Raw genomic sequence first — 11,592 nt, forward strand, 5'->3', positions numbered from 1 at the left:
TTTCTAATCCCCTGCACTACCTACCTAATCCACATCTATATACCCCATCAGCCAGACACCATCACCTCGAGTAAATTGCAACCCATACTCGAATGAAACTCATATACATCACAACACATGTTTGTCTATTGTCCAATGTACCCTCTTTGGTTCAACCATGACATGACTGAGAGTGTTGACCACAAAGAAAATGTTTCACCTTGTGTTGACTAGATATATAATAGAGCCACTAAGTTATCTATACAAGGTTGGGTCCACTTCTACCTGCTCTAATGCATCTATCTTCCTTCAATTGGAAATCATAGGTTTATACATGGATCTACAATCTGGCATCCTAAATTTCTTCATGATCTCCATAGCATGTATCCCTTGAACAAAGAGTATCTCCCCATCTGTCTACCATACATCCAGACCTAGAAAATAATGCATCAACCCTAAATATTTCATATCAAACTATGTTTCCAAGTCCCTCTTGCAATACTCTATGAGCCCTAGTGACCCTGTTAGAAATAGATCATCCACATATAACACGTGAATGAGAGGCTCACCTCCTACCATAAAATAGTAAATATTTGTGTCTACCTCAGTCTTCAAAAATCCCATATGTTGTAGGTAAGTGTCGATCCAACCATACTATGCTCTAGGAGCTTGCTTAAATCTATATAGCACTCTCTTCAACCTACTGTTGTAGCGGTTGAAACACCCTCTAAAATTTTGGGCTACACTCAAATTTTGGAGCCTATTGTAGATCCTGTGATTTGTTGTTCCTTAGTCACTTATTGATCAGATGATGATTTCAAACTCCCTTCTGGGATCTTAAGTGTTGTCCACACTTTTATCTTTATATAGCTAGTGTCATCTTTGGGCAAGGGAATTATCTCTTATCATGCAAAGGGGATTTCTGGTTTTCTTCAAGGGGAAATCTTTGTGAAAATGAGTTGTTCTCATCATATAGACATGTTTCGCACTCATTTCCAACATTTCACGCACTATTACACAAGTGTCATCATTATCCTCACAAAGTCTATCATCTGAGCCATACTTGTAGTAAGTTGCCACAAAGGCTTTTTCATTAAGGGAAGTATGTTCTCATATGTTTTGGATGATCTATGTTGTATCACTAAGTGTCCAAGGGCGTGGTCACAATCAAGTTATATCACTGCTCACATCGGTTCCACTGATCCCACACTTAACCAAATTCTGGAGGATTCTTAGCAATCTAGCCTCATCGAGCCTTCCCAAACTAGACACTTCGCATCTTCAACCTTCAATATTTTCATTTGTGTGATGGAACAACGCAATATGTAGAATCAAAACCTCCCTTGTCCTCCAAAATTGCGTAGATGCTACCTCTAGTGTCCTTCCCCTATGTAGTTCTGTCCCTCAAGCCTCTCAACTGCCCAGTGTCGCTTGCCTCCTGAAACTACGCAGTTTTTCCTCCCAGTGCCCCATCCTATAGCATCCACTGCCTAATTTAACTGCACAATTTTTTCCCTTAGTGAGCACTGCACAGTTTTTTCCCTCAGTGAGAACTGTGTAGAAATTTCCCTCGGTCTGGTTTGAGCTACGCACTGCGCAATCTCAATGATCAAGCTTGACTTTGGCTACCTGAACTACACAATTACATAGTCACTGGGCCTTCTCCCTTGACCTATCACTCAATCCCTACCTAGTTCATGAATCGAAGTGTTTTATCTTAGGCTAGGGGTTTTTAGATGGATGTTGTCTCATCATGAGTAAGTTACAGATGTAGGTATTGTCTTACACTATGGTAAGATGATGAAGAGGGAGATGAAGAAGGTGGACATGCTAGATGACACTTAAGGAGCTAAGAAGAAAATATAAGCATTAGATAAGAAGACCAAGGAACCATGGTGTATGATAGAAGATTGAAGATCAGGACCACATGAAGACTCCATCTGATTCACAACCCTTTAGAGGGTAGGTACAAAAATCAAAGCACATCTTCCATGAAGTTGAATTGCACCTCTTAGTGTAATATGAAGGACATTGTCATATCATTATATATTCAAATTAATGTATGGTCACAAACACTGAAATTCATTTCATTTTTTTTCACTAAGTGTTTCCCTCCCTTTCGCAAGATAGGCAAGATTTCGTCTTTTTTCATGTTGGTTGTCGCACTTTATGCATAAGCTCATTCTAGCAGTTTCAAGGGCTCGTCTATGTGTTTATGAGTTTTATTAACCATGTAAACACTTGTTGCACTCATTCACGAATTTTTGAGCATTGTCACACAAGTGTCATCACGGTCATCATAAAGTCTATCTTAGGTGTCGCACTTTTCATTACTGGTCATGAAGTAGGCACGCACAAGCGAAATTATTGTTCATGTGTCATGGGTGATCAATGTTGTTCAGTTGTCAAGTATTCTAAGTGTTAGGACATAGTCAAAGCTTCATCACTTCACTTCTCAATCTCACTAGTCTAGCACTTAGCCTTTTTCGAAGAAGTTTCCCAACCCTTCAACTTGGCTTCACCCAACCTGCCTGGACTGTGTATTGTGCATTTCCAGTCAGCAAGTTGTGACCTTAACCCCTCAATTTGTGCAATGTGCAGTTCTTGTCCTTGAATACTGCTGCATTGCACAATTCCTGAGCCCAAGACCCAGACTTCCCTTCTAGAATTTTTCAATCCTTTCATTCAGCTTTCCCTTCCAGAACCACATAGAAGCTGTCTTCAGTGGTTCTCCCCTCATCCTGACCCATTGTCTCCTAGAAAAGAGTAGAAGGCAGTCAGCCTTCCTCCCTAGAACTACACAGAAATATTCCACGTGCCCCCTCCTTCCGCCAGACTCACCGTCTCTCACAACTACGTAGAGACTGTCTCTTAACCCAATGTGAACTATGCATTGCACAGTTCTAGGCCATAAGCCTCAACCTTGGTTGTTGGGACTACGAAATGCACAGTCATTGAGCCTCCCTTCCCAACTTATAACTCAGTTTCGGCTCAATCCTTGGACGAGAATGCACCACCTTAGGCTAGGAGGTTTTCGGGCTAATGTTGTCACGTCATGAGTCAATTGTAGATACAAGAACCTAGCGGGATGATGAAGAAGGAGATGAAATAGGAATGCATGCAAAGGAAATTCTTGTAGTTGAGTATGCAAGATGATCTATCAAGGAAAAAGGACACGCACTCGCGACCACAACCCAAGACTTGAGATCATTGAGGATTCATGTCGCCAAGTCATGAGGAGGTGGAAGACAAAAGCATTCTCAAGAAGGCATCACTCATAGCAGCAGCAATGGCCTGACATTGACACAACATTCAAGTAGTTTATATCAGCAGTGCCATGTCATATCTTGTCATGAGTTTTAATATGCCACATCATCATTGTGGACCGTGTATATTATATTCAAATATATTGTAATGTGGAAGTCCAAAGGACACACATGAATATGGAGATTCATGTAAGTTGAAAAGTCATAGGAAGTTGAACAATCATGAGGGTAGTCAAAGAGACACAAGGGGGGAGCATCACCCCTTGGTTATATATACCCCCTCATTGTATGAGCAAAATAATTTCTCACCTTGGCTCCTCCCTCAAGGCATTAGAGAGATCAACTAGTTCTTTGAGGTGCAAGGAGTGGCTCCAATGTCCCAGTATTGGGGCTAGTGATGTACATTGTAAACATGTGTCTTTGAACATTTTATTAATAACAGAAGCCTTTTAAGGCCAATGACCCAAAGCGAGATGGAAATGGAGGACCATGAACTACAGGAGATTCTTGATAGAGAACACCTAGATTTGGAAGGGTTCTTGAAACAGGGAACCATGGGAGGGTTAGACTCGTTACCTCAAGAAGAGTTCACTAGAGTACAACAGTTGTACTTATGGAAAACCCAGGCTAAAGGGATGGACAGGCAAAGTAACACTGCAAGACAGGGTAACGAAGGTGTGAAAACTATAAAAAATACACCAGGATTAGCACCTAGATGCCCAGGAAAGAAAAGAGGCAGAAAAAAGCAGAATGAGTTGTTGATGGAATGTGGAAAGCTAATGATAGATTCAGGTAAGATGAAAGACCTAACTAGTTACTCTTTCACAAATCTTTAATGATGAAGTTTACTTCTTGGAATATCAGGGGTCTAGGCAGTAAAAGGAAACAAAGATTACTTAGTAACAGAATGAAACAAGAAGCTCCGGATATGATTTTTATCCAGGAAACTAAATGTTCCATTCAGAAAATCAAAGAAATATATAGCAAATGGCTCAATCGATTTGAGTTTCTAGAAGTCAAGGTAGAAAATACAACAGGAGGCATTCTTACTCTTTGGAACCCCCTAAAGATTGGTATAATAGATGCTGAGGCTTCTAGAAATTATTTATCAGTGGTTATTCAACCTGTGGGGGATAGGGAGACCTATCTGGTCACGAATGTTTATGGCCCTCAGAGAATGGATGACAAACTCAGGTTGCTAGAATCTCTTATGGATCTTAGAGAGAGATATGTAGAGATACCATGGATTATGGGTGGGGACTTCAACATGATCAAATCACTATCAGAGAAAAAAGGGGGCACCAGAACTCTAAACAAAGACTCCTTAGCTTTTCAAACTTTTATGGATACTATGAAGCTAGTTGACATTGATTCGAGTAATGGTCTCTTTACTTGGAACAATAGAAGAGGAGGAGAGTCTCTAGTTGCCTCAAAGTTAGACAGATTCATCATCTCAGAGGACCTTATGCTCAATGATAAGGAAATGGGAGCGAGAATTCTCCCCTTTGGAGGATCTAATCACTGGCCGATTCAACTGGAGGTCAAGGGCATTGGCACCCCCAGGAATAGACCTTTTAGATTTGAGAATATATGGCTCACCCATCCAGATTTCACCAGCAACATTTCAAGTTGGTGGTCTGAAGATTTGCATATTCAGGGTACAAGTATGTTTCTTCTTCACAAAAGACTAAAACATATCAAGCTCAGGCTAAAAGATTGGAACAAGAATGAATTTGGCAATATTTTTGAAGGAAAAAAAGATGTCGAAAACAAATTGCAGGAACTCAACCAAACCCTTATCAAGGATGGCTTTGACAAAGTCAGAAATGATAAAGCCACCAAATTCCAGCAAGATTGGGAGAACTTATGTAAACAAGAAGAAACATTTTGGAGACAAAAATCTAGAGTGAAATGGCTAAAAGAAGGAGAACGAAATACCAGATTTTTCCATAGATCCACCTTGGCAAACAGAGCTCATAATAGAATCTCTTCGATCAAGGATGAGGGAGGGAAAATTCTGAACTCCCATGAAGAAATAGAAGTTGTGTTAGTTCAACACTTTAGTGAGATTGCAAAGGAAACCATTTCAAACAGAGAGCCTTTCATCAAGGACTTAACAAGACATATACCAAGACTAGTGTCCAGAGAGGACAATTTCAACCTCAATAAGCCAGTAACTGAAGAGGAAATCAGTGAGGTCCTCAAGGAAATGTAGAATGGTAAAGCACCAAGCCCTGATGGTTTCAATGTCGATTTCTTTAAATCTTGCTGGAATATTGTTAAACTGGATATTCTGAATGTAGTAGAAGATTCCAAGAGGAATATAACTCTTCTGAAGGCTCTCAACACCTCCTTCATCTCTCTGATCCCTAAACAGGACAATGCCCTAACTCCAGATAAGTTCAGACCCATTGCATTGTGTAATGTGGTTTACAAGATAATATCCAAGGTTGTGGCCAATAGACTCAAACCTCTTCTTCCTACTCTTGTGTCTAGGGAACAATCTGGTTATGTGGAAGGCAGACAAATTCTCAATAACATCATTCAAGCACAGGGGTGGTGCACTCACTGACTAGCAATAGGAAGGCTAGAATGATCATGCAACTAGACCTAGCCAAAGCTTATGATAAGTTGAACTGGACCTACATTAGGAGGGTTCTTATTGCTTTTGGGTTTGATCATAACTAGGTTAGATGGGTCATGGCTCTGGTAACTTCTTCCAGCTTTTCAATTTTGGTAAATGGTTCTCCCTCCGAGATTTTTATTCCTTCAAGAGGCCTCAGGTAGGGTTATCCACTCTCTCCCTTTATTTTTATACTCATGATGGAGGGACTTGGTCGGCCTATTAAGCAGGCAAAAGAAGAAGGTAAAATCAAGGGTCTCCAACTTTCTGAGAATGGACTATCCTTGACTCATCAACAATTTGTGGATGATACCATGCTACAGGGAATCCCTACGATTAGAGAAGCTCTTGCCTACAAAAAACTTCTAAGTGACTTTGCCATGACTACAGGTATGGAGGTTAATCTTACCAAATCTAACATTTTTTTCTTTAATACCAATATTGCTATTCAAAGGAATATTTCCATAATTCTGGGCTTTCAAAGGGATTCCCTACCTTCAAAATATTTGGGAGTTTCTCTAACTGCTAAAACTCTGCATAAGAACATTTGGGAGCTGGTGATTAATAAGATGCAGGATAAAATCAGGAATTCGACCATCAGATCTTTAAACTTGGCTAGTAGTTTGGTGCTTACAAAGGCTATTCTTCAATCTATCCCAGTTTTCATGCTTTCAGCACTCCCAACACCTAAAGGAGTCTTACATCAATTCAGAACCATTCAAAGAGACTTCCTTTGGGGTAAGGGGGAGGAAAAAAGGAAATGGGCCTTGGTTGCTTGGGAAAAGATTTGCAAACCTAAAAACCATGGAGGTCTTGGTTTGGACAATCCAGAGGTTCTAAGCAGGGCTTTAGGGGCTAAATTATGGTGGCATTGGGTTAAAGAACCAAAGGCTCAGTGGGCCAGTATCTGGAAAGAAAAATATGCTAGCACTTGGCAAATTCATGATCATACAAGGATGTCTGGAAGCATAAAGGGATCATACATCTGGAATAAGCCCTGGGAGAACAGAGGCTTAGTACAGAAGAACAGCTTCTGGGAAATCAGAGAGGGAGACCTGGAACTATTTTTGGAGGATAAATGGCAGCAAGAACCGACACTGTTAAAAGAGGATTTTGTGGATCTCAAGATAGAGACAGACATCATAGGGTTATCCAAGGTCAAAGATTTTTGGGACCAAACCAATAATGCAGGCAAATGGAGAAAATGGAGGAACATTGTTGACAGGGAAGACAGCCCCTTGAAAGCTAAAGTTGAGGCTTTTATGAAACTGTTGGAACAAAGGAAGATTCTAGTAACAGGGGGGCATGACCAGTTAAGATGGGGCAACAACAATGAGGGTACCTTTAACCTTAAGGAAGCAAAATGCATACTCCTTGAGCTGGATTCTCTTGCTCCGGATAGAATTTGGCAGAATCTATGGAGGCATCAAGGCTGGATGAAGATTAAACTCTTCATGTGGCTGGTTTATCATAGGAAAATTATGACTTGGGATAACATTCAGAAAAGGGGTGTTCTGGGGCCTTCTAGATGCTAGCTCTGTGAGGCCCAAGAGGAAACTATGGAACACCTCCTCAACAATTGCATCTTCACCTCTAGATTGTGGGATTCTTTCACCACCATCTTCCAAAAGACCGACAAGGATAGAGGAAGTATCATCAACACCCTAACCAACTGGAGGCGAAATTTTTCTGAGCATGAAAGTCTTGGCTTAGCTTGGGCTCTTACGCCCAGCTTCATTATTTGGAATATTTGGAAAGAAAGGAACAATAGAATCTTCAAAAATGAAAAGAGACCCTTCCAATGTCTTTTTGAGCAGACCTTGAGACAACTTAAGGAGACGGTTAGTACCACTGTGCCAAACCTCCCTAAGAATCCACCTTCAGATGCTGATATGAGGATTCTAAGAAAGTTGGGTATGCAGGGGCTTATTCCGCAGGGCCTGGACAGAAAGGTTAGGATTATGGATACTGAGCAGGACTATTGGCATCCTCCCCCGCAAGGTTTTCTGAAATATAATATTGATGGGTCCTCAAAAGGCAACCCGGGCACTGCTGGCTTTGGAGGGGTGTTAAGGGATGAAATCGGAAACATCCTTTCCATCTTCCATTTCCATTTAGGCAGAGCCACTAACAACATGGCAGAATTAATGGCTATGGAGCAGTGCCTAGAACTCCTGGTGCAGGGTAATCGGAAAAATGTGATTATCGAAGCTGACTCTGAGTTAATTATTAACTCGGTCAAAAGAATTAGTTGGGGCACAGAGCCGAAGAAGGTTTCAAAACATTGGCGGTTGATCCAGGTCTTTCAATGGATCCAGCTCCACCTCAGGGGCCAGCGCATGGTAAGTTTCAATCATGTGCCAAGGAAGGCCAACAAACTAGTGGATTTACTAGCTAATCAAGGAGTGAACTATACCATTGGCAGGATCACGATGGGTTGGCAAGGGTTTCCTCAGAACGGTCTTAAGGAACAGTGCTACTGCCAAGCGGATGAAGATATGATGGTGTATCACAATAAAGCCATGGAGGCTATGTCCAGATAATTTAGTTTCGATATGAGTTGCTATTTTTTCCTCTTTTTGTTCCTTCTTGGGTTGCTCGGCAAATTCTGCTAACTGGGTAGTTGGTCAGAGGGATGGGGTTTTACTTTACATGGGTTCAAAAATGGGTGTAGATGGGATGGTGTGGGAAGCCAGATTCTGGGCTTTCGTGGCGGCCGGAATACACTTGATTCTCTTTACAGGGTCGTAATTCCGCCCGCAGAGTGGTTTTCGGCATATCGGGGGCCTCTAAAGCTGGAAGCAGTTTTTAAGATTTGGGAGTGATCCCACTCAACGCGCTACACGTGGCTGAGGTGTGGGTACGATTACCACCCTCATCGCATGCTATCTAGCAGTGCTTTAAGCCCGTGCTATATGATCCTCGACTGTTGGATCAAGCATGGCAGATCTATAGTTAAGAACCATCGAGCATGTTAGCGGGGCCATAAAGTTAAGCGGTAGGCTTTTAGGCATTGCGATATCTACCTCAGCCATCAGATCAAGCTTGGAAGATCTATGGTCAGGAACTAGCGTGCTTATCAGTGGGTCCATATTGTTATTTGGTGGGCGTCTTGGCATCGCGGTGTCTTCATCTGTCGTTGGTTTGGGCAAGGAGTTTTGACAGTGGGGATTAAAGGCATCATGGTCGATTTAAGTTTTGAGGATGTTAGGTATTTTATTGGTACGAGTGTTAGTCCTTGTTTCTGATTTTGGTGGGTCCTACAATCTGGATTTTGAGTGTTTCACTGTTTTGTGGGTAGGGATCGGAGTTTTTACCCTTAACTCGATGCCCTTGGTTTTTTAGAGAGTAGTTTTAGATTGGTCCAGGGATCCATGTGGATGGTTGCATTCTATGTAAATTATTTTCCGATTTAATGATAATGAAGGTACGACTCTTGCTTAGCAAAAAAAAGAATTAAATTTCTAGTCCATCACATTCTACTTTTACATTATCGATTGACGTTGACTACCTTTGTCCTCCACCACTTTAGCAACAACGGTCTTTCTCAACCAATATAACTCAATAAGTTTAAAAATCTTGGTGACTTTGGTTCTTAAATAACTACTGTCCAACACCCATTCATTAAAATTTACCTTGATATATTCCTTGGAGAGTTACTATGTTTTTCACTTGACAACCTACTCGATGCTAGCCACCTCATCTTTTCTTGCCATATAGAATCTATAGTGGAAGTTGACAAACATTCTCATGGAATTTGTCTAGTGATGTGTTGTGGCGCTTGTAGGGAAGGGTATAATTTGATAGAGGATGAAGTGCCTATGTTGATCCCACATTTGTTGAATAAAGAGAATGAACCTACATCTTTATTGATGGTGTTGGTTTTAAAGAGAATGAACCCTAAATTTCCCATAATGGCAAATGATCTCATCATTTCTTAAACTATCACTTGGATGAGCTAGCTTTGCATTGAAATCTCTTGTCCCCTTCCTTAACATCATTTCATTATGCTAACGTGCAAAAGTTTATAGACTTATCGCCTATAGGCATGTCAAGGATGTCCTAGTCTTGATGTCCTTCATTGTAACTACCTTGTGTTCATTTCACATTTGTATCTCAACTAACTAAAAACTAACATACTACAGTTTCCATTTAAAATAGACGAGAAACTTCCAAGAAATTTTGAAGAAAAATTATTCAATTTTTCTTAGAGGCATGACACTTATTGAATACAAGCTGCTAAATTGTCGTGATTAACGAATGATCAGGCCTATGTGTTTTGACTCAGTTGTTGTGATTAAGGAACGATTAGGCCTATGTGTTTTGACTCAGTTGTTCTAGTATTTTTGTCTTTGTTGTCTTTGTTTGGCATGATTAATTTTTTGTCTCAGTTGACTCAGATGCTATGGTTGTTTCTCTGTAATTTCACACACAGAAACCGAATGTCACACACATAAGCTAAATTGCATGTTGGGCATGATTAATTTATTCTTTGTTGACTTAGATGATATGGTTTTTTTCTGCGATTTCACGCATAGAAGCTAAATTGCACACAATGTTTTCATATGGTAAATTAATTGAAGATTAAAAATAACAACAAAAAAAATAAAGGAAAAAACTAAAGTTTATACTGTAAATTAATGGAAGATTTTAAAAAATGGAAAGAAAATAATTGAATTATTTAAACTTGATTACAATCTGCACAGTATCTGATGGAGTGAATCCAGCTACAGATGAGTAGAATTAAAGCTTATGAAGCATTTGTGAGGTGGTTTTATAAATTTATGTTGCTGAATTAGATTTGAAGGGGGGATTGGCATGGATTACTTTTCCAAATTCAAATTCATGTTGTGAATTGATTTGGATGTCATCCAATGACTGATAAACTCTTATGGTTTATCCTTGTGCTTTCCTTTGTGTTTTCTTGTGTTTAATTCCTGAATCTTGTGTTTAATTCCTGAATCTTGTGTGTTGGTGTCATTTATTGCTTTGAGTAGGTTGCATTGATGAACATATATGAAGTTATGGCTGACACATACATTCTCTATTCTTGTGCAGGTAGCAATGAACTTTGGTCATAGCTGCTCCAGTTTATATTTATTTGGGTTGGTATGATGTGATATGTGTCCTGTTGGATAGTATGGGATGGAAGTTTTGCTTGTTAATTTTGTCTTGATTTCTAAATCAGATCTGCAGGTACTTGACACAAGGTGTCTTGTCAAATTGTGATAGTAAAGGCTAGTGTTGGACAGTTGTAAGCCCAATCAATATATGGCCCTATTTTGGACATATTTGAATAAATTATATAACTTAATATTATATATTTATGTTTTAATTATGAATATATTTTTGTCATCTTTTGATGATTGTGTGGGACCGGTACTATAACAACTAATGGTCCCTGCACAACAATATAAATCTCTCCCTTAACACTATTACGACAAGAATATATATATAATTTTCTTAAAATATTACTTTTCAAATTAAATGAAATAAATAATTAACGAGTTTATTTTTTTTCCACCTTATTTTATTAAACTCAAATTTTATGAAAAGAAATAAAATTTATCATAAAATAAACTTTAGAATTTATATTTTTTATATGGTAACTAATAAAAAAGGGAGGAAACTAGAATAGTTTTAAAAAAAGAACATGATGTGAAAAGTAAATTAGTTAATATTAAAAATAAGTTTAAAAATACATTTTGTTATGTCAATCAAAAT

Source organism: Pinus tabuliformis, chromosome 3_2, assembly GCF_031772625.1.
Source record: "Pinus tabuliformis cultivar Carrire ecotype Pingquan chromosome 3_2, CPIR1, whole genome shotgun sequence".
NCBI lineage: Eukaryota > Viridiplantae > Streptophyta > Pinopsida > Pinales > Pinaceae > Pinus > Pinus tabuliformis.